Here is a 20644-nt window from a genome sequence, read left to right as displayed (position 1 = left end):
CAAGACACATTAAAATTAAAATAGCAAACATTAAATATAAAGATAGGATCTCAAAAGCAGCAAGAGATAAGCAACCAGTTACATACAGGGAACTCCCACAGGACTATCAGATGACTTTTCAGCTGAAACTTTGCAGGTCAGAAGAGAGTGGCACAGTATATGCAAGTTGATGGAAGGAAAAAATGTAGAAGCAAAAACACTCTACCCAGAAAGCTTATCATTCAGATTTGAAGGAGAGATCATGAGTTTTACAGAGGAACAAAAGCTAAAAAATACTCTCAACACCACTAAACCAGCTTTACAAAGAAATGTTAAAGGGACTCCTTGAAGTGGAAAACAAAAAGCCACAACTAGAAATATGAAAATTGTAAGAGGAAAAATGTCACATGTAAGGCAAATATATAATAACTGTAGTAATCAACCACTTTGAAAACTAGAAAGTTAAAAAGCAAATGTAGTAAAATCATCTATATTCACGCAAAACAAAAAGATGACGTCAAAAAATATTGGAGGGAGGAGTAAAAATGCAAGGTAGTTAGAACGCATTAGTACTAGAGGGTATTATGATAAATAAGTCAGACAGAAAAAGACAAATACCATATGATTTTACTTAAACATGGACTCTAACGAACAAAACAAAATGAAAACAGACATAGGCTCAGAGAATAAACAGGAAGCTACCACAGGTAGGGGGATTTGGGAAGGGGTATGTGAAGTAGGTGAAGAAGATTAAGCCGTGGAGATGTAATATCCAGCATAAGGAATATGGGCAATAATACTGTAATAATTTTGTCCAGGGACAGATGAGTACTATCCTTATCATGGTGTTCCTTTCATAATGTATGCAAATAACAAATCACTCTGTAGTACACCTGAAACTAGCATAAGATGGTATATCAACTACATTTTAATAAAAGTAAATAAAACAGCCATATATCAGTTATTCTTGATAGCTCAGCCTCTGCTGCTACATTAATTTCCCATTCTGTATAGCGTATCATCTCAAAGAAAGGATTATAATTGTGTTTCATCTGCTAATGATACCAATAAAATACCCTTACCACAACTATTCCCTTCCAGGAAAGAACAATGTGTTCACCAGAAATGTTTTCAGGTACTACATTCTTTCTTATTTTTGAATAATCAAATTAGGAAATATCAATATTCAACTTACTACATGGAATTTAACGCGTGTCATAAAAATCATGATGTGTAGTCCCAAATTTAAAAGCAACACTGGAACACATACTACTCTCTTTCCACAATGATTAAGAAAAAACAATTTCTATTTCGACTTGCATAAACACTAGCTTACAGCACCATACTGAAGCCATCCTCAGAGAATACTCTTCCTCCAGGATTAAATGTATTTGAGAAAACTGAAACATCCCCTAATTAAAAAATAATTCTTAGCTATCTCTAGGCTCTAATTTAAAAGCAAAATACAATATTTAGTTGCTTATTTATTTATTATTGAAGATTTATCTCAAGATGATTTTATTTTAGCAGAAATAACCCCCATAAAGAATGAAGATGCAGCCAAAAAGAACTTTAAGATTTTAAAAATAGATACTAAAAGATACTAAAGGAACAAAATCTATTTATGTGTAAACATCCTTTGAATGTGTCTGCATAATCAAACTTCTCCTCAGTAGTAAAAGTTGTGCCCCAATAATAACTGAACTGCTGAATATTATTCCAAATGCAAAAGAAATATGGATGCATTAGTTCTCAGCCACAGAAACAGACTTAGCTCTTTGGTTTTTATTCATTTATTTATACTCATCTCTCTTTGCCACGACTTCCCTGGTTAGGGTTAGGGTTAGAGTTAGGGTTAGTAAAGACAGTAAAGAATATGCCTTCAAGGAAGGAGACCCAGGTTCAACCCCTAGGTTGGGAAGATCCCCTGGAGAAGGGAATGGCTACCCACTCCAGTATTCTTGCCTGGAGAATTCTGTGGACAGAAGAGCCTGGCAGGCTACAGTCCAGGAAGTGGCAGAGTCGGACATGCTACAGTCCAGGAAGTGGCAAAGAGTCGGACACGACTGAGTAAAGAACACTACCTCATTCTACAATTTTCAGGCAGATGAAAAAACTGCTGGATATAATTTATAGAACATTTGGGCTTCTCTCATAGCTCAGTTGGTATTCTTGGACTTCCTTGGTGGCTCAGCTGGTAAAGAATCCACCTGCAATTTGAGAGACCTGGGTTTGATCCCTGGGTTGGGAAGATCCCCTGGAGAAGGGAAAGGCTATTCACTCCAGTATTCTGGCCTAGAGAATTCCATGGACTGTATAGTCCACAGGGTTGCAAAGAGTCCGACATGACTGAGCGACTTTCACTTTGAGGTAGTTTAGATTCTATATTTGGGACTATTCAGGTTTATTAAACAAAATTAATTTACTAATCTTGAGTACATCTAAGATTAAATTAAATCAAAGTATGTTCTAAGTCTTAGAACATAATAGGTAAAGACCAGTGTCTTGGTTTCTAGTTTTTAAGTTAGAGACCTTTTTTCAGCCAGAAGATAGTACTAACAGTATATACATTAATACTTCCAGTACATACATTAATACTTCTTAGTCAATTTATGGGAAAAGCTTAATTTGATTTTAAAACTTTATAATCAGGTTAGATACGTCTTTGATGGTTCTTATCTATAGAAATTTACTCTCACCTATCATTCTATGGATGTACTGTTTTATCCTTGGTGCTTTGTTGGAATCCAGTGCAGTTTTTATCATCTCACCTGGTCAATATGAATTTGATTATAGAGATTAGGGAAGGACATTACATCTACAGGACACTGTCTGTCTTTATTGTAGCAGTTACTCAGTTAATGGCAGGGGGAAAATCTCCAAGCCTAATAAATTTAAAATATCTGGCAATTTGAACAGTTGAGAGACAACCAGAATCCTAATTTAACCTCATTTTGTGTTCATACAAAGACTAGTATGCTAAAAATTAATCTCAAATTTTGGTATCCATTATTCATATCCAGTTAGTGTTCCGCTATTGTGCCCAGAAGAAAGTGATTAATGCATGTGGAGTACCAAGGTCAAATTTATTTTGGATACAACACAATGTACATCCGCAATGTTGACTACTGGCATGGCATGAATTCTTAATGTTCTCATAACAGTAACTTCATATTCAATCACAATTTTGAAATTATTAATGATTATCTCATGTTAAGATGTGGAACCAAGAAGGGCTACATAACAACAACAAAGCCAGTTCTATTTTAAATACTATGTGGAAAAAATGATTATATACGAGTTTTTGAAAGATTTCAGGTACATGTTAGCTTTTCCCTGTCTCAGTAGCCTGACCTGTGGAGAAAAAAAAAACGCTGTCAGTTCCAGTTCTCATCTGCCTTTATTTTCAAATAACCTTACCATAACACAGCTTTAGCTCATTAATGATGGATATCCATCACTTTTCAAATAATCTATGCTTCATTGAATTTGACTGCAATATGAATCTATACAGAACAAGTCCTCTATTTTTCAATGACTTCCCAAATATAGAATATGTGATATCACTGAAAAAGTTCACTCTAGAAACTTCTGACATGAAAAAGTTTCATGCATGCGTGCTCAGTCATGTCTGACTCTTTGAGACCCCATGGCTATAGCCCACTAGGCTCCTCTGTCCACGGGGTTCCCCAGGCAAGAATACTGGAAGGAGTTGCCATTTCTTTCTCCAGGGGATCTTCCAGGGATCCCCAAAGGGATCAAACTTAGGGTCAAACCAAAGTCTCCTGGGTTGGGAGGCAAATTCTGTACCACTGAGCCACCTGGAAAAAGGCTCAAGGGGCAGCAAAAACATGGCCAACAGAGGTTCCCCCTGGTATTGCACACTGTCTGGCCCTTGGATTTGGCTGCCTGGGTCTGGCACCCCCTACAGAGACAGTCACAGCCCCTGACTCTGATCGCTGACCACCAGTTCTGACGGGACTGCTCAGAAGCCTGACATAGAGACTATTTCCTCAATCAGAAAACCCAGGGCCCACTCAGAACTCCCTCAATAGACTCAGGCAGGCTGGTAATCAAGTCCACAATCCTTAAGTCCCCAGCTGTGATATTCAGAAAGTTCTAAAGCCCAGTTTTTTTGGCCATAAAACTGAACTGACCTGAATTATTTGGCTGCAAAATCTGACCTGAACTCGTATGAGGCTATTTATAGACTTCACTTATCCCACCGTAGGTGAATATTCATGCTTTTCTGCCAGCATATGAATCTGTTTTGATTACAGGGAGCCTTAGACCTTGCTGGGACTGTTTATATAACACATGATATTTGCACTGTATTGCCTTCTAAATTCTTATATTCAAAATAAATCTGGCATCAAGGGATGTGGATAAAGAATCAGAAAATAACATCTTGTGAAATTACGTGGACATGAATTTAAAACCTGGATCTGCTGCTAATCACTAATTATGTGACTTGGGATAAATTACTTAACTTCCTTGAACCTGGTTCTTCATTTATAAGAATGGAGAAATCAACTAGCACTACAAATGTTTGGATAGTACTTGCCTACTTAGGCAATCACTTTTTCAACATTATTTTCCCCTAAATCAACTGTACTTTAATAAAATAAATCTTTTTAAATGTTAAAAAAAAAAACATATTATTTTTCCCTAAAATTTCACTCCCCTTTGTCTGCTCCCTGTCCTCACCAAATATCAGAACTTGATGGCTTTCCCTCCTTTATGGGATTGAATGTTGTCAATGTCCTTCTTTTGATGAAAAGAGTTAAACCACAACATCGTACTTCTCTACAAACTGTAATAATTTAGGCTTGGGGTTCTCAAAGACAAAAATCATGCCTCTCCTTTTCTGATAGCACTTACACATGTTGGCTGGGGGCGGGGAAGAAGACCACAGACTCAGAATTACAGTCAAGATTCACATATTAAAAATAAATGTCAGAGAATAAGAAGCGAAGTATGCACACACTAGAGCCTGGGGACCAACTCAATCCAGTTCCTTAATGCAGTTGAATTACAAACTTTCCCCCTCCCACTGCCGTGATGTCAACTGGGCAATAGGGTGTTAGTGACACTCAGGTAGCAGGAGAAATCCTAATGCTACTGAACAGGAGAGAAAAGACTGGTCACATGTTGGCAAATAGGTAGAACAGGCTATCCTAACTGTCCCCAAAGACACTGAACATCTATAAACGTCCAGGGTTTTTGCCCAAAGGAATCACTATGGATCGTTTTGGCTTTAGAGATTTGACCCACTCTGTGAGTTATGAAGACTGACTTCTTCATCACACACTAATGTCTGATAAATCTGATAAATCCATGTTGTTCAGTCACCTCTTCACGACCCCATGGACTGCAGCATATTTGTTGTGAAATGTTTGGTAGTGGAAAGCATAGCATAAAATCAGCATCTGGTCTGAATGTTATTGCAGTTTCCCTTGTGGCTTAGCTGGTAAAGAATATGCCTGCAATGCAGGAGACCTGGGTTCAATCCCTGGGCTGGGAAGATCCCCCTGGATAAGGGAATGGCAACCCACTCCAGAATTCTGGCCTAGAGAATTCCGGCCTAGAGAATGCCATGGACTGTATAGTCCATGGGTTCGCAAAGAGTTGGACACAACTGAGCGGCTTTTACTTACTTACATATACATATATATATATATATATATATATATATATATATGGAATCTAGAAGAATAATACTGATGAACCTATCTTCAGGAAAGGAATGGAAATACAGACATAGAGAACAGACTTATGGACATAGAGGAGGAAGGAGAGGATGGGACAAATTGAGAAAGTAGCACTGATATATATACATTATCATGTGTAAAATAGGTAGCCAGTAGGAAGCTGCTATATAACACAAAGAGCCCAGCCTGGCACTCTGTGACAATCTAGAGGGGTGGGAAAGGAGTGGGGTGGAGACTCAAGAAAGATATATAATTACGGAAGATTCACATTGTTGTATGGCAGAAACCAACACGACATTGTAAAGCAATTATCCTCAACTTTTAAAAAATCATAAGCTGGATATTTGAAGAGACCTTAAAAATTAATCTAATTTCTTGATCATTTTGGTGAGAAAAACTAAGGCCAACTGAAGCTTAAAAACTTGATTAAGTTTCACAGCTGGTAAAAGGCAGAGCCAAAAAAACTTCAATCCTTGCATCCATTAAGAAAATAATAAAATAAATGATAGTCTATATCTCCATTGGAGGATATTTGTTTTAAAATTAAGTATCCTTGGACATGGAGTAGCATTACTGCAGAAAGATCATGGGAGATGGATGTGGTAGACTTAGTTCTAACAGGAGCTCTGCCACTAACTTGGGCAAAGCAAAACAGAGTTGGATGCCCTTCCAGTTGTGAGATATTATGATGCTGTGATTCTTCTAAAGTGACATGAAAGAAATGGCACCTCCAAAGATAACCAGAAAGGACATTTGATCCTGTAAGCATATGAGTTAATACTTTTAACATTTTTTTAATTATGTAAATATGATAACACATTTACAGGAGACTTGGAAAATACAGAACAAAGTTACATATAGTTCCATTATATATTACAATTATTTTTTAAGTAGATCAATTGAGATCTTTAGTTAGAGTTTCAACATCAAACTCTCAAAAATTAATAGAATGAACATACAGAAAAGTAGAATATAGTAGGCCTGAAAAGCACTATGAACCAAGTCAACATAATTAAGATTTACACAATTTTCATACAACAATAGGATACAAATTCTACTCAAGTTCCAATGGGTTTAAATATTAAATGCAATATTAATAGAAAGAGATTTTAGTCTGATCACTCAGAATCTGAATATATGTTATATTTGAATACATGACCAAATATATTTTTAAGTTACAGAAGAGGATATTTTTTCTGCTTGGCAACTATTAGGAGTTATAATGTGATGCATACAAGTCTTCAACTACTTCAACTACTCTGTTCAAAAGAAACCCCGTTGAGCTTCTCTGTCAATGATTTCTAATCAGAGAAGCCTTCTATATGCTCAGCAGAAATCGGTGACGAGAGTAATGAAAGAGCATCACCGTTTGTTGTAACACTTGACATTTAATATGAGTGTATAAGGTGCAGCCCCCTTGGGAGAGGAGAGGCAAAGTTATTAAGAAAAGAGACTCAAGAATACCTTAGGAAATCCTACCTTCTTGCTTTTACTTGATTTTTAAAAAATATTCAACTCACCCTGTTGGGGAACCTCGTGCTCTTTCTTCTTGTTTAAGTCAATTTGATTTTTTTCTTTTCCCCCAAAGACTTGTTCTCCCTCTTGTTAAACTGACATGCTATAAATTGACATCTCATTAAAAATCCTTCAGCATTATTAAAGTCCCTGGGTTCACTTCTTCAGATTTTATTATTTTTCCCTCTACATACTATTTTCTTCAAACCATGCAGTATACTTTAAAACATGTATTCACATTATCTTTTGAAGAAATTTTCTTACCACATGCAGCAGAGTACAGCTAGCACAAGAGCAAGCTTCCCAGTGAAAAACCCTTACACATTAGGGGGTGATTATTTGAATTTCAAAAGGACTTCCTTAAAAAAAGCTACCCCCTTAGTCCATTTAGGTGTTTATTTACTAATTCCTCAGACTCTGGTGGCTCAGAGGATAAAGAAATTGCCCATAATGCAGAGACTCAGGCTCAATCCCTGGCTTGGGAAGATCCCCTGGAGAAGGGAATGGCAACCTACTCCAGTATTCTCGCCAGGAGAATTCAATGGGCAGAGGAGCTAGGCAGGTTACAGTCAATGGGGTGGCAAAGAGTCAGACAGAACTGAGCAACTAACACACACACACACACCAACACATACATACACACACAGACTTCTTGTAAGGCAAGTGGCTTAAGCAGTCAATGCCAAATTAAGGTCAGTCATAAGAGACAAAGAAGTTAGAACAATATGCGGTAATCTGTAGAAAATGACAGTTACATTGCACTTAGTACAAACCCCACCATTTAGGCAAAACAAAATATCCTTTTCTAACAGATCACAGTTCAGCTCACCTTAAATAATGAAAAGCACACTGAAAAGCGAAAGTGACAGTCACTCAGTCATGTCCGACTCTTTGCGACCCCATGAACTATACAGTCCGTGGACTTCTCCAGGCCAGAATACTTGAGTGGGGAGCCTTTCCCTTCTCCAGAGGATCTTCCCAACCCAGGGATCAAACCCAGGTCTCCCGCATTGCAGGTAGATTCTTTACCAGCTGAGCCACAGGGAAGCCCAATATATAGATAAATATATATATATTATATATATATATATGTATTATACATATATATATATGTATAATATATATATATTTTTAATCCTGCTATTTCTGGGTCATTAAACACCATCCATAAAGTATACTTCATTAGCAAGAATCAGAACAAGATTCTTTAAAATGTCTGTAGGACACTGCAGTATCAGTGTCCTACACTCTAACCTTATAGTCCTTTCCATACTGTTTATGATGGAACCAATCTTATATTTTGTTAAGAGAATTGTAATAAAGTATTTATTTGTAAAGTAAATAATAATCATGCCTATTTTAATACCATGTTGCTTGTATCTTAAAGAATTAAAGATGTAGGTTCAGTCTCTCGGTGGGGAGGATCCCTTGCAGATGGAAATGGCAACCCACTCCAGCATTCTTGCTTGGAAAATTCCATGGACAGAGGAGCCTGGTAAGAGCTGGACATGACTTAGCGAATAGATAACAACACTATGTGTTTAGTACCTATCTATCCCCTTAAATATGTGCCTGATGAGGGCAGGATTCATGTACTGATTCCAGTACATGGTATGTGAACAATAAAAACCTATTCAAGAAATGAATTAAGTGAGAATCTGTCATGTCATTTGGGTTAAATACAGCTTTTGGTCATGTTCATCATCTCCTAAACTATGAACTATGGCTAAAACAATAGACACGTTTTCACAGCTCCTTTTAATAACTACAATGACCATGTATAGAGGTATCACATGCTAGTCATGATGCTAAAGTGCTTTACAGAGATGATCGGATTTAATTCTCATAACAACATGATTGTACATTACTATTATAATAGTATTCCTAATGTACTGCTAATCCCATTTCAGAGATGAAGAAATTGAGACTAAGGAAAGTTCCCTAGGTTGCTGAAGTCACTTCAAAATCTTACTTTTCTGAGCTCATTTTCAGTATGCCTAATAGTCTGCTGAAAAAGTATATGAAAAGTCTCACACTCAAGCAGACCTGAGTCATTGTGATTCTTGGAATAACAGTGGTAAACCAGAGCGTGCATTGAAAAAATCTTGCTGAGATTAAAACAACAGTTTAAGTTGAAAATGTGGTTCAAGAATGAATGTTCTGAGTGGAAACCAGAATCAAATAGCATTGTATGAATTTACTAAAATGAGAAAGTTTATTGACAAAATTACACACTGGATATTAGTGTTAAACCTCATTTCAATGCATATCCATTATATTTTAGAAATAAGAATTAATTTTTAGAAGAGAGTGATCAGCCATGCTTGGAATAGTTAAAATTTGTGTGTCTTTTTTAATAACTAGATCACCTGGAGACTTTGGAGGCAGCTGTGGTTACTCCTTGGACGGAAAGTTATGACCAACCTAGATAGCATATTGAAAAACTTAGATATTACTTTGCCAACAAAGGTCCGCCCAGTCAAGGCTATGATTTTTCCAGTGGTCATGTATGGATGTGAGAGTTGGACTGTGAAGCTTTTGAACTGTGGTGTTGGAGAAGACTCTTGAGAGTCCCTTGGACTGCAAGGAGATCCAACCAGTCCATTCTGAAGGAGATCAGCCCTGGGTGTTCAATGGAAGGACTGATGCTGAAGCTGAAACTCCAAAACTTTGACCACCTCATGTGAAGAGTTGACTCATTGGAAAAGACTCTGATGCTGGGAGGGACTGGGGGCAGGAAGAAAAGGGGACGACAGAGGATGAGATGGCTGGATGGCATCACCGACTCAATGGACGTGAGTCTGAGTGAACTCCGGGAGTTGATGATGGACAGGGAGGCCTGGTGTGCTGCAATTCATGGGGTCGCAAAGAGTCGGACACGACTGAGCGACTGAACTGAACTGTGGGTCTTCTAATTGGTCTAAGGGGTCTCTGTACCAATACAGGCAACACCAATACCATGAGTACAGAAATTTTCAGACAGCACCATCTCAACAGTAGTCCTCTGAGTCATGATTAGCACACAGCACTGAAAGTGCTCTGGGACAGATATGGCTAAAGGATTAAGTGAGAGTGTACGTGAGTGCAGGTGTGCTTGGTCGTGTCCCTTTTGCAACCCCATGGACTGTAGCCCACCAGGCTCCTCTGTCCATGCGATTTCCCAGGCAAGAAGAGTAGAGTGGGTTTCCATTTCCTTCTCCAGCGGATCTTCTTGACCCAGGAATCAAACCTGCATCTCCTGCACTGGCAGGTGGATTCTTCACCACCACACCACCTGGGGAGCCTGAGTGTGCACAGGACTCCGTACCTGAGTTTATTCCAGGAGTCCCAAGCACTGGGTTTTCCATGTCCTTGGTAGATTGTTTCTCTGCCCGGAAAGCTTCTATAGCAGATTGAAAAGTAGTGAGGATTTGCATGTGGAATTCATAACCAAACATCAAAATGGGGAGAAATGTTCCATTTTTGTGGTTTCTATTACAGGGACAGCTGCAGCGCACCAGCTATCCAGAAAAAGTAAAGCTAAGCCTTGAGCATCAGAATTGATTGGGTCAGTCTCAACGAATGTGATTTTGATCTATCAATTATTCAAAAATCCTGAGTTTTACCATAAAAGTAGAGGCTGCATTATATTCTCAGAGTTATGAGGCTCATCAGATCTGAGGTGATACTAGATGTCTTTTGGGAACAAGACCAAAAAATAGAGTCCAGACCTGAGTCAACAAGATGGGCTTGAGGAAAGAGGATGGAATACACACTGAGAAAATTAGGGCACTGAGAGAATCACATGGAAAGATCTGGATAGATGAGACAATGTTTTAGCAGCTGCTGTGAATGCACAACATTTAGGCAAGGGGGATGCATTAGTTATCTATTCACAATAACGCTGCACAACAAATTACCCTAAGACTAGCAGCTTAAAACAATAGGCATTCCTTTGGTCACAAGCCTGTGAGTCATCAATGAAGGCTGGCAATGTGGGCTTAGCAATTCTGGCCTTAGCTGCGCTCACTCACACATCTGACAGTTGCCACTCAGTCACTGATCTTAAACAGCATCAGTTAAAACTGAGCAATTCTGAACTGAGTCTCTTCTCTACCAAGCCAGGCTTTCTCAAGGCAAGGGCAGAGAAGCAAGCAAGAAAACAGAAAAAGAAAAGTGCTTTTTACAAGCTTCTACCTGCATCATTTCTGCTTAGTATCCCATTGCCCAAAGCAAGTCCTATGACCAAACTCAGAATCAAGAGATGGTAAAATGAACTCTGCCTTTTAGTAAAAGAAAATACACAGTCGTACACAACGGGTGTTATGTTGGCTGTCTATCACTCCATTAAAAACGACCTCAAAACTCAGTAACATAAAACAATCACCACTTAATTTACCATTTGGTGTGATTCTTCTGCAGATCTTTCCTGGACTTAATTAACAATTTAGCTGAGACTAGATCATCTAAGATGTCTTTACACATATATCTGACAGTTGGTGTTGGCTGTTGATTGTACCCTATGTCATCAATAGGGTAACTTGGGATTCTTCATAGTGATTGGTTTGCAGAAGAAACCAAGCCCCACTGGACAGTGCTTTGTGTCATGATTGCTAATGTCCCATTAACCAAGCAAGTTTCATAGTTAAAGAAAAATCACAGGATCAAGTCCAGGATCAGGGCAGGCAGAGAATGCACAAGGATGTGAATATTGGGGCCTGTAATTACTGAGGACTGCCAGGTGGTGCAGTGGTAAAGAATCTGCCTGCCAAGGCAGGAGACACAAGAGATGTGGGCTCGATCCTTGGGTCGGGAAGATCCCTGGAAGAGGAAATGGCAACCTACTCCAGTACTGCTGCCTGAGAAATCCCATGGACAGAGAAGCCTGGTAGGCTACAGTCCATGGGGTCACAAAAAGTCAGACAACTGAACACACACACACATTATAACAAGGGAGCAGATGAGAAAGAGGGGGGTGCTCACAAGAACCCTATAGGCTACACCCTATTATTGTCTATACTGTTTAGATGAGGACATAGAAGCTTGGATAATAGGAAAGATTTCCCTAAGGTCATCATGGACAAGCCTGCCTGACTTAAGAACCTGGCATTTTATTACTACATTATTCATAATTAGCTCATACCCCTTGTGTGGCTCTTAACTAGGCTGGAAATGAAAAAATAAACACTGCCACTCTCCTCTCCATACGCTGAGCCTTCGCTTAAGCCAGGTAAGATACTCTCTCATAACTGCAGCCACCTCAAAACAGCCTCTAGTGCTGATGTTACATGTTACAGATAAGACCCTATGAAAAGGCTCTCTCTGTGTGAGAGGGCTCATAAGCAGGATCCTAAACATGGGGAAATATTTTTGTATGTGTACATCCACTACCTACCTGAGGAACTAATGGACCAAAATAGCCTGGTAGAGATTCCACTTCCAAATGATGAATTCTCTAAAGCAGGGGCCCCCAACATCCAGGAGCTAATGTCTGAAGATCTGAGGGGGAGCTGATGTGGTAATAATAATAGAAATAAAGTGCACAGTAAGTGCAATGTGCTCAAATCATCTTGAAACCGTCCCCCACCTGAGCAGGGAAAAACTGTCTTCCATGAAACTGGCCCTTGGTAATAAAAAGGTTAGGGGCTTCTGCCTTAAAGCATTATGAGGAAGACTGTCCTCTTTATAATTTGATTTAATCTTACAGGGAAAGTAGGAAGCAGGGGAAAACATAGGAAAAGGAGTGGAGGGTAGAAAAAAAGAAAAGAAACTGAGATGTTAATATTAGTTATGTCTGGACACAGAGTCAGGGGATTCTTATTTTCACCTTTTCAAAATTTTCTACAATTAACAAAGTGATACAGTAAGAATTATGGAAGTGTAAGATCTGATGTATGAGACTCATGAAAGGGATGGAGGAAATACTGTTGAGAATGCACAGCTAGAGAAACAAGGATAATGTTTGGAGGACCCAGGGTCCCATAAAATGGACTATTTGGATATCATCATGATACATGCTGTGGCCAACTTGACAAAGAATATATTATGAAACAGCAGTCCTTATCATTTCCCATCCAATTCAGTCTGCTTTGCTTTTGTGAACTGTAGGTCAAACTGTGTATGTATGAAGTGTCAGTTTTATATATTCATGAACATGGACTTAAAGTCAGCAGGATCATGAACCCTCTATCTTATCAGAAATAGCAAATGTGTCCAAAATCTTCAACAAAGATAAAAATGAATAATAACCACATTAATGCTGGTAGAAGACAAGATTGGAAAGTCAATTTGTATGAAAGTCTTTACAAAGACTTTACAAAGGAAAAAAAAATTGGTTGCAGTGCCTTACTATTTTCACTGTAACGCCTCCATCAAGTTTATTTTATGGAACTACATGCTCAAATGGTACATCTATTTGCATTATTTTACTGCCCCAGGCCATCATTGGAGTAAGACTATTCAGTTCACTTCAGTTCAGTCGCTCAGTCATGTCTGGCTCTTTGAGACCCCATGAACTGCAGCAAACCAGGCTTCCCTGTCCATCACCAACTCCCAGATTCCACCCAAACCCATGTCTATTGAGTTGGTGATGCCATCCAACCATCTCATCCTCTGTCATCCCCTTCTCCTCCTGCCCTCAATCTTTCCCAGCATCAGGGTCTTTTCAAATGAGTCAGGTCTCTGCATCAGGTGGCCAAAGTATTGGAGTTTCAGCTTCAACATCAGTCCCTCCAATGAACACCCAGGACTAATCTCCTTTAGGATGGACAGGTTGGATATCCTTGCAGTCCCAGGGACTCTCAAGAGTCTTCTCCAACACCACAGTTCAAAAGCATCAATTCTTTGGCACTCAGCTTTCTTTATAGTCCAACTCTCACATCCATACATGACTACTGGAAAAAACATAGCTTTGCTTAGCATAGTCTCTGCTTTTGAATATGCTGTCTAGGTTGGTCACAACTTTCCTTCCAAGGAGCAAGCGTCTTTTGATTTCATGGCTGCAATCACCATCTGCAGTGATTTTGGAGCCCCCCAAAATGAAGTCAGCCACTGTTTCCCCATCTATTTTCCATGAAGTGATGGGACTGGATGCCATGATCTTCGCTTTCTGAATGTTAAGCTTTAAGCCAACTTTTTCACTCTCCTCTTTCACTTTCATCAAGAGGCTCTTTGGTTCTTCTTCACTTTCTGCCAGAAGGGTGGTATCATCTGCATATCTGAGGTTATTGATATTTCTCCCAGCAATCTTGACTCCAGTTTGTGCTTCCTCCAGCCCAGCATTTCTCATGATGTACTCTGCATATAAGTTAAATAAGCAGGGTGACAATATACAGCCTTGACATACTCCGTTTCCTATTTGGAACCAGTCTGTTGTTCCATGTCCAGTTCTAACTGTTGCTTCCTGACTTGCATACAGATTTCTCAAGAGGCAGGTCAGGTGGTCTGTTATCCCCATCTCTTTCAGAATTTTTCACAGTTTATTGTGATCCACACAGTCAAAGGCTTTGGCATAGTCAATAAAGCAGAAATAGATATTTTTCTGGAACTCTCTTGCTTTTTCCATGATCCAGCAGATGTTGGCGATTTGATCTCTGGTTCCTCTGCCTTTTTTAAAACCAGCTTGAACATCTGGAAGTTCACGGTTCATGTATTGCTGAAGCCTGGCTTGGAAAATTTTGAGGATTACTTGACTAGCATGTGAGATGAGTGCAATTTGTGCAGTAATTTGAGCATTCTTTGGCATTGTCTTTCTTTGGGATTGGAATGAAAACTGACCTTTCCAGTCCTGTGGCCACTGCTGAGTTTTCCAAATTTGCTGGCATACTGAGTGCAGCACTTTCATAGCATCATCTTTTAGGATTTGAAATAGCTCAACTGAATTCCATCACCTCCACTAGCTTTGTTCATAGTGATGCTTCCTAAGGCCCACTTGACTTCACATTCCAGGATGTCTGGCTCTAGATGAGTGTGAGTGATCACACCTTCATGATTATCTGAGTCATGAAGATTTTTTTTTGTACAGTTCTTCTGTGTATTCTTGCCATGTCTTCTTAATATCTTCTGCTTCTGTTAGGTCCATACCATTTCTGTCCTTTATTGAGCCCATCTTTGCATGAAATGTTCCCTTGGTATCTCTAATGTTCTTGAAGAGATCTCTGGTCTTTCCCATTGTATTGTTTTCCTCTATTTCTTTGCACTGATTGCTGAGGAAGGCTTTCATATCTCTCCTTGCTTTTCTTTGGAACTCTGCATTCAAATGGGTATATATTTCCTATTCTCCTTTGCTTTTCACTTCTCTTCTTTTCACAGCTATTTGTAAGGCATCCTCAGGCAGCCATTTTGCTTTTTTGCATTTCTTTTTCTTGGGGATGGTCTTGCTCCCTGTCTCCTGTACAATGTCACAAACCTCTGTCTATAGTTCACCAGGCACTCTGCCTATCAGATCTAGTCCCTTCAATCTATTTCTCACTTCCATTGTATAGTCATAAGAGATTTGATTTAGGTCATACCTGAATGGTCTAGTAGTTTTCCCCCACTTTCTTCAATTTAAGTCTGTTACATGAACTATTTAATTGCCTTATCATGGGATCTGGTAGTCACAGCCACAGGAAGATACTATCGGTAAAAAAAAATGGAGAAAAAAAGATCACTTTGCTTTATTTTGATGTCGTCTACCATTTATCCTTTCACAATGCACCGTGGAATACAGTTTTTCATGTAATTCGGAAAAAAGAATATTGGAAACAAGTTCCAGCCTGTCAAATAAAATTCTATATAACAAGCTTGTCTGGCTATTCTATTAAAATGCTCTACACTTTGAGATGTCCTCATTTCTGAAGGGCAAATGAACCCAGCAGGTGACTGAGTAATTATGACTTCTGATTCAGTGCTCATTTTCAAAAAAAAAAAAAAATGCACTATTTAATATGTGCTGATTGCCATTACTAACATTCCCTTGTTTTCAATACACCCTTCCTCTTATCCACTAACTGAATCCTGCTCTGCATCCAGAAAGCCCACTTAAAGAAAATCTGCAGCTAAGTTTCAATTCCCTAGACGGTGAGAAGACTTACTACAGAATTAATTTTCAAAGACATCTTTAGAGTCCTCTATTTTTCTATTCCAGATGTAAATTTTAAAAACGGTTTGAGAAATGACTCTTAATAATAGAGTGAAATGAAAGGGAGCTACTGCCAACCAGAGACTCTGTTTCATCTAAAATATGCCCCATATGGGTGTTCTGAGAAAATGCTACAGCAGTAGATGCAATCACTCTCTTATTCTGAAAAGTTACAAAAACAAAGCCAAACAAAGGAACAACAGTGAAACAGATCACAAATAAATCAAGCCTCCCAGCACGGTCTCTCTAATGGTATTTCTGGGACAGTCCTGAAATTCTGAACATCCTGTCTTTTGATTATAAAAGGAAATCCTCAATTTTATTAGTTTATAATCTAAATGCAAAGGATAAAAACAGTAGTGTGTTACACTTTTGTTGTTGCTATTGTTGTGCCCAGTCATGTCTGACTTTTTGCAACCCCATGGACTGTAGCCCACCAGGTTCCTCTGTCCATGGGTTTTTCCAGGCAAAAATACTGGAGTGGGTTGCCATTTCCTTCTCCAGGGGAATCTTCTCCACCCAGGGAAGAAACCCAAATCTCCAGCATCTCCTACATTGGCAGGTAGATTCTTTATCACTGTACAACCTGAGAAGCCCGTGTTATACTATACGTCTTCAAAAGTGATCAAATACCAGGCACACACTCTGCCTTTTATCTGACTAAAGTGTAGTAGTACTTGGCAACAAAAAGGGGTGTGCACCCAAAATTTTAATTTATTAGAGGATGTGTGTGTTAGCCCATCTCAAAAGAGATATTTTTACAGTCACCAGAAATTCAGGAGCCTCCAATAATGCTGCAAGGTTGTCTCTTCACTCCTAGAATCCTCAAGTGCTTTATCACTTGTCATTTTGAAGATGATCATTAATCAGAACACTTTGCACTTGAGCCGACTTGTAACCTATGGACTCTTTACAAACATAACAAGCCACATCAATAAAATGCAGCTGTTGCGGAGTGGAATGAGGCTGTTCATCATATGAGCAGCAGTCTAAAACAGGAAGATAAAGATGACTACTGACAGTGCAGGCATCATTTTCCTCTTCCCAAACTCAATTTGATATCTCACATATAAGTATCAGGTGTAGAGGGAATAAACATTCAAGGGCCATTATTGAAAAGCACAAGGTGTCAAAAATTGCATAGGTATACAGAAGTTAGCATGAGGATTACACAGAAGGGCTAAGTTTGTATCTATACCGAATGTTGCAGTGCAGTACATGTGCGCCCTCATATCTGACCCTTTGCAACCCTAAGGAGTGTAGCCCGCCAGGCTCTCCAGTCCATGGGAGTCTCCAGGCAAGAACACTGGAGTGGGCTGCCGTTTCCCACTCCCTTCTGTCTCAGGGATCAAACCCGTGTCTCTGGCATCAGCTACAGTGGCCAGCAGATTCTTTTACCACTGGCACCACCTGGGCAGCCCTCTGAAGTGAAATGAAGTGAAGTTGCTCAGTCGTGTCTGACTCTTTGAGACCCCATGGACTGTAGTCCACCAGGCTCCTCTATCCATGGGATTTTCCAGGCAAGAATACTGGAGTGGGTTGCCATTTCCTTCTCCAGGAGATCTTCCTAAGCCAGGGATTGAACCCGGGTCTCCTGCACTGTAGGCAGACGCTTTACCGTGTGAGCCACCAGGGAAGTCGTCTACACAGAACATATAGTCCTAACTGGTGGGGTTTTTGTTTGTTTGTTTGTTTTTGGGTGCTAATTACAAAAGCCAACTATTTTAAGTGATACTGGTTAGATCCCATAGGAAGAATGCTCATGTCACTTCATATCAACCTGGAAGCTGAATTTAGTACTTGGAAAAACCCTGGACGTCAAGATATATCCAGCTCAGACTTCCCCAGTGGCACTGTGGTTAAGAATCTACTGGTCAGTGCAGGGGACACGGGCTCAATCCCTGGTCCAGGAAGATCCCACATGCTGCAGGACAATGAATTCCATGTACCACAACTACATAGCCTGTGCTCTTAGGACCGTGAGCCACAACTGAGGCCACACAATATAACTACTGAAGCCCGTATGCCCAGACCCCATGCTCTTCAACAAGAGAAGCCACTGCAATGAGAAACCCATACACCATAATTAGAAAGTAGTTCCCACTTGCTACTAGTAGAGAAAGCTCGCACACAGCAGTGAAGACATAGTGCAGTCAAAAAAAAAAAAATCAGAAATAAATTATTTTAAATATATATATATCCAGCTCATCAACATACTAGCTACACACACAAATGATGTGTCGTTGAAAGTTCTGTGGGGAGATGGAAAAGAGGGCTTCTACCCCATACTGCATGGTCAAACTTCCATCGTCTCCCCAAATGTTCTCTCCCAGTGCAGCAATCTCTCTCTTCTGAACTACAAGTTCTGCTGTCCTAGCATTTCCAACACAGGTCTAGGACTGAAACTTAAGGCCCTTTACTTATGCAGAACAACCGAGGTCTCTAACTCCCCAGCCTGTTGTATTTCACCAATGCAGTGAAGTACCCACTTTCTTGGAAGGCAGGGAAAACTCTAAATAATAAATATTTTCTCTTTTCACAGATTTAGGGATATGCACTTCTCTCAAGGGGGCTTCCCAGATGGCACTGCTGCTGCTGCTAAGCCACTTCAGTCGTGTCTGACTCTGTGCGACCCCATAGATGGCAGCCCACCAGGCTCACCCATCCCTGGGATTCTCCAGGCAAGAACACTGGAGTGGGTCGCCATTTCCTTCTCCAATGCATGAAAGTGAAAAGTGGAAGTGAAGTCGCTCAGTCGTGTCCGTCTCGCAGCGACCCCATGGGAGTATTCTCCAGGGAAGAATACTGGGGTGGGGTGCCATTGCCCTCTCCACCAGATGGCACTAGTGGTAAAGAATCCACCTGCCCAATGCACAAGATGCAAGAGATGCAGGTTCGATCCCTGGGTCAGGAAGATCACCTGGAGGAGGAGGTGTCAACCCACTCCAGTATTCTTCCCTGGAAAATCTCATGGACAGAGGAGCCTGGTGGGCTACAGTCCATGGGGCCATAAGGAGTCAGACACAACTGAGCAAATGAACACACACACACACAACCATACCAAGAGCAGGAATGCTAAATCAGCCTTGAAAAGCGATTGGATCCAAAAGTATGAAAACCACGATCAACATTAGGAAACTCCAGTTTTGTCTTAGCTTGTCTCTGTTCATGTGCTTTATCCATCTCCCTAGTTTTCCCTCCCTCTCCTCCTAATCTTTCTTGTTTTACAAAAAGTAAAGACTTTCAGAGAAAGGGTCTTTTGTTACACAGAACAGTGGTTCTCAAGTCTAGCTATCAGTACAGTTTACTAATGTAAACAGTACAGTTCACTCACAAAGATTGTGATTTTAAAGTCTCATAGAGTTTGACTGTTTACATTTTCAAAGCCTCCTAAGTAGCTTAAAGACTAAACTTCTGAAGCAAAGAGCATCTCCCACCCCAAAATACAGCAACATAATTTAAGATAGACATGTATTTCTTTCTTAACAGTCCTGACAATGAGTAACCCAGATAGGCAGAGTAGCTGGGCTCCATCTAATCACTAAAGATCCCAGTTTTCTTCCTTCTTGCTCATCCACATCACCAGCTTACAAACAAGAAGTGATTTTTTTTTTAATCAAAGCAGATTTGATGTACAATATTATGTAAGTTCCAGTTGTACAACACAGTGATTCACAATTTTTAAAGGATACATTCCATTTACAGTTATAAAATATTAACTATTAAACAAGACACTTTTTGCAAACTTAATGGCGGAAGTCTTGCCTTGACTCTTGGGTCAAAGTGAGGTCACTGTCATATTTACTTTTCAGCTTTGGGAAGGTAAACAGTCGATATTCAAGCCAAATGATTTCTTTATCAGCAGCAGGGTAGAAGTTGCCCATAACACTAAGTCTCTCAACCGCTCAGTGAGAACTTAGTCATTTGATTGGGAAACACAGTCTGTAGCTGGACAGTCATGGGTCTAGGATGATGTGGAAATCCAAGCACTTAATCATACTCCTCAATTGCCTCTTTTAAATGCACAGGCAGGTTTGGGAACTGCTATAAAGAGGTTCATATATTGCCACTTCATGGCAAATAGATGGGGAAACAATGGAAACAATGGCTGACTTTATTTTTCTGGGCTCCAAAATTACTGCAGATGGTGATTGCAGTCATGAAATTAAAAGACACTTACTCCTTGGAAGGAAAGTTATGACCAACCTAGACAGCATATTCAAAAGCAGAGACATTACTTTGCCAACAAAGGTCAGTCTAGTCAAGGCTATGGTTTTTCCAGTGGTCATGTATGGATGTTAGAGTTGGACTATAAAGAAAGCTGAGCGCTGAAGAATTG

General features: G+C 39.7%; 1 long non-coding RNA gene across 1 annotated transcript in view; it reads right to left on the bottom strand.

The window, feature by feature from the left end:
• Positions 1-3007: 3007 nt before the first annotated feature.
• Positions 3008-20644, bottom strand: part of LOC133248042 (uncharacterized) — a 276384-nt gene continuing 258747 nt past the window's right edge. Inside the window, exon 5 of the long non-coding RNA XR_009736602.1 lies at positions 3008-3333. This is a non-coding gene — a long non-coding RNA (uncharacterized LOC133248042). The remainder of the gene's footprint in view (positions 3334-20644) is intronic.

This window comes from Bos javanicus, chromosome 5 (genome assembly GCF_032452875.1).
Source record: "Bos javanicus breed banteng chromosome 5, ARS-OSU_banteng_1.0, whole genome shotgun sequence".
Classification (NCBI taxonomy): Eukaryota; Metazoa; Chordata; class Mammalia; order Artiodactyla; family Bovidae; genus Bos; species Bos javanicus.
The sequence above is the reverse complement of the archived record's forward strand: the minus strand, read 5'-3'. Positions and strand labels throughout refer to the sequence as shown.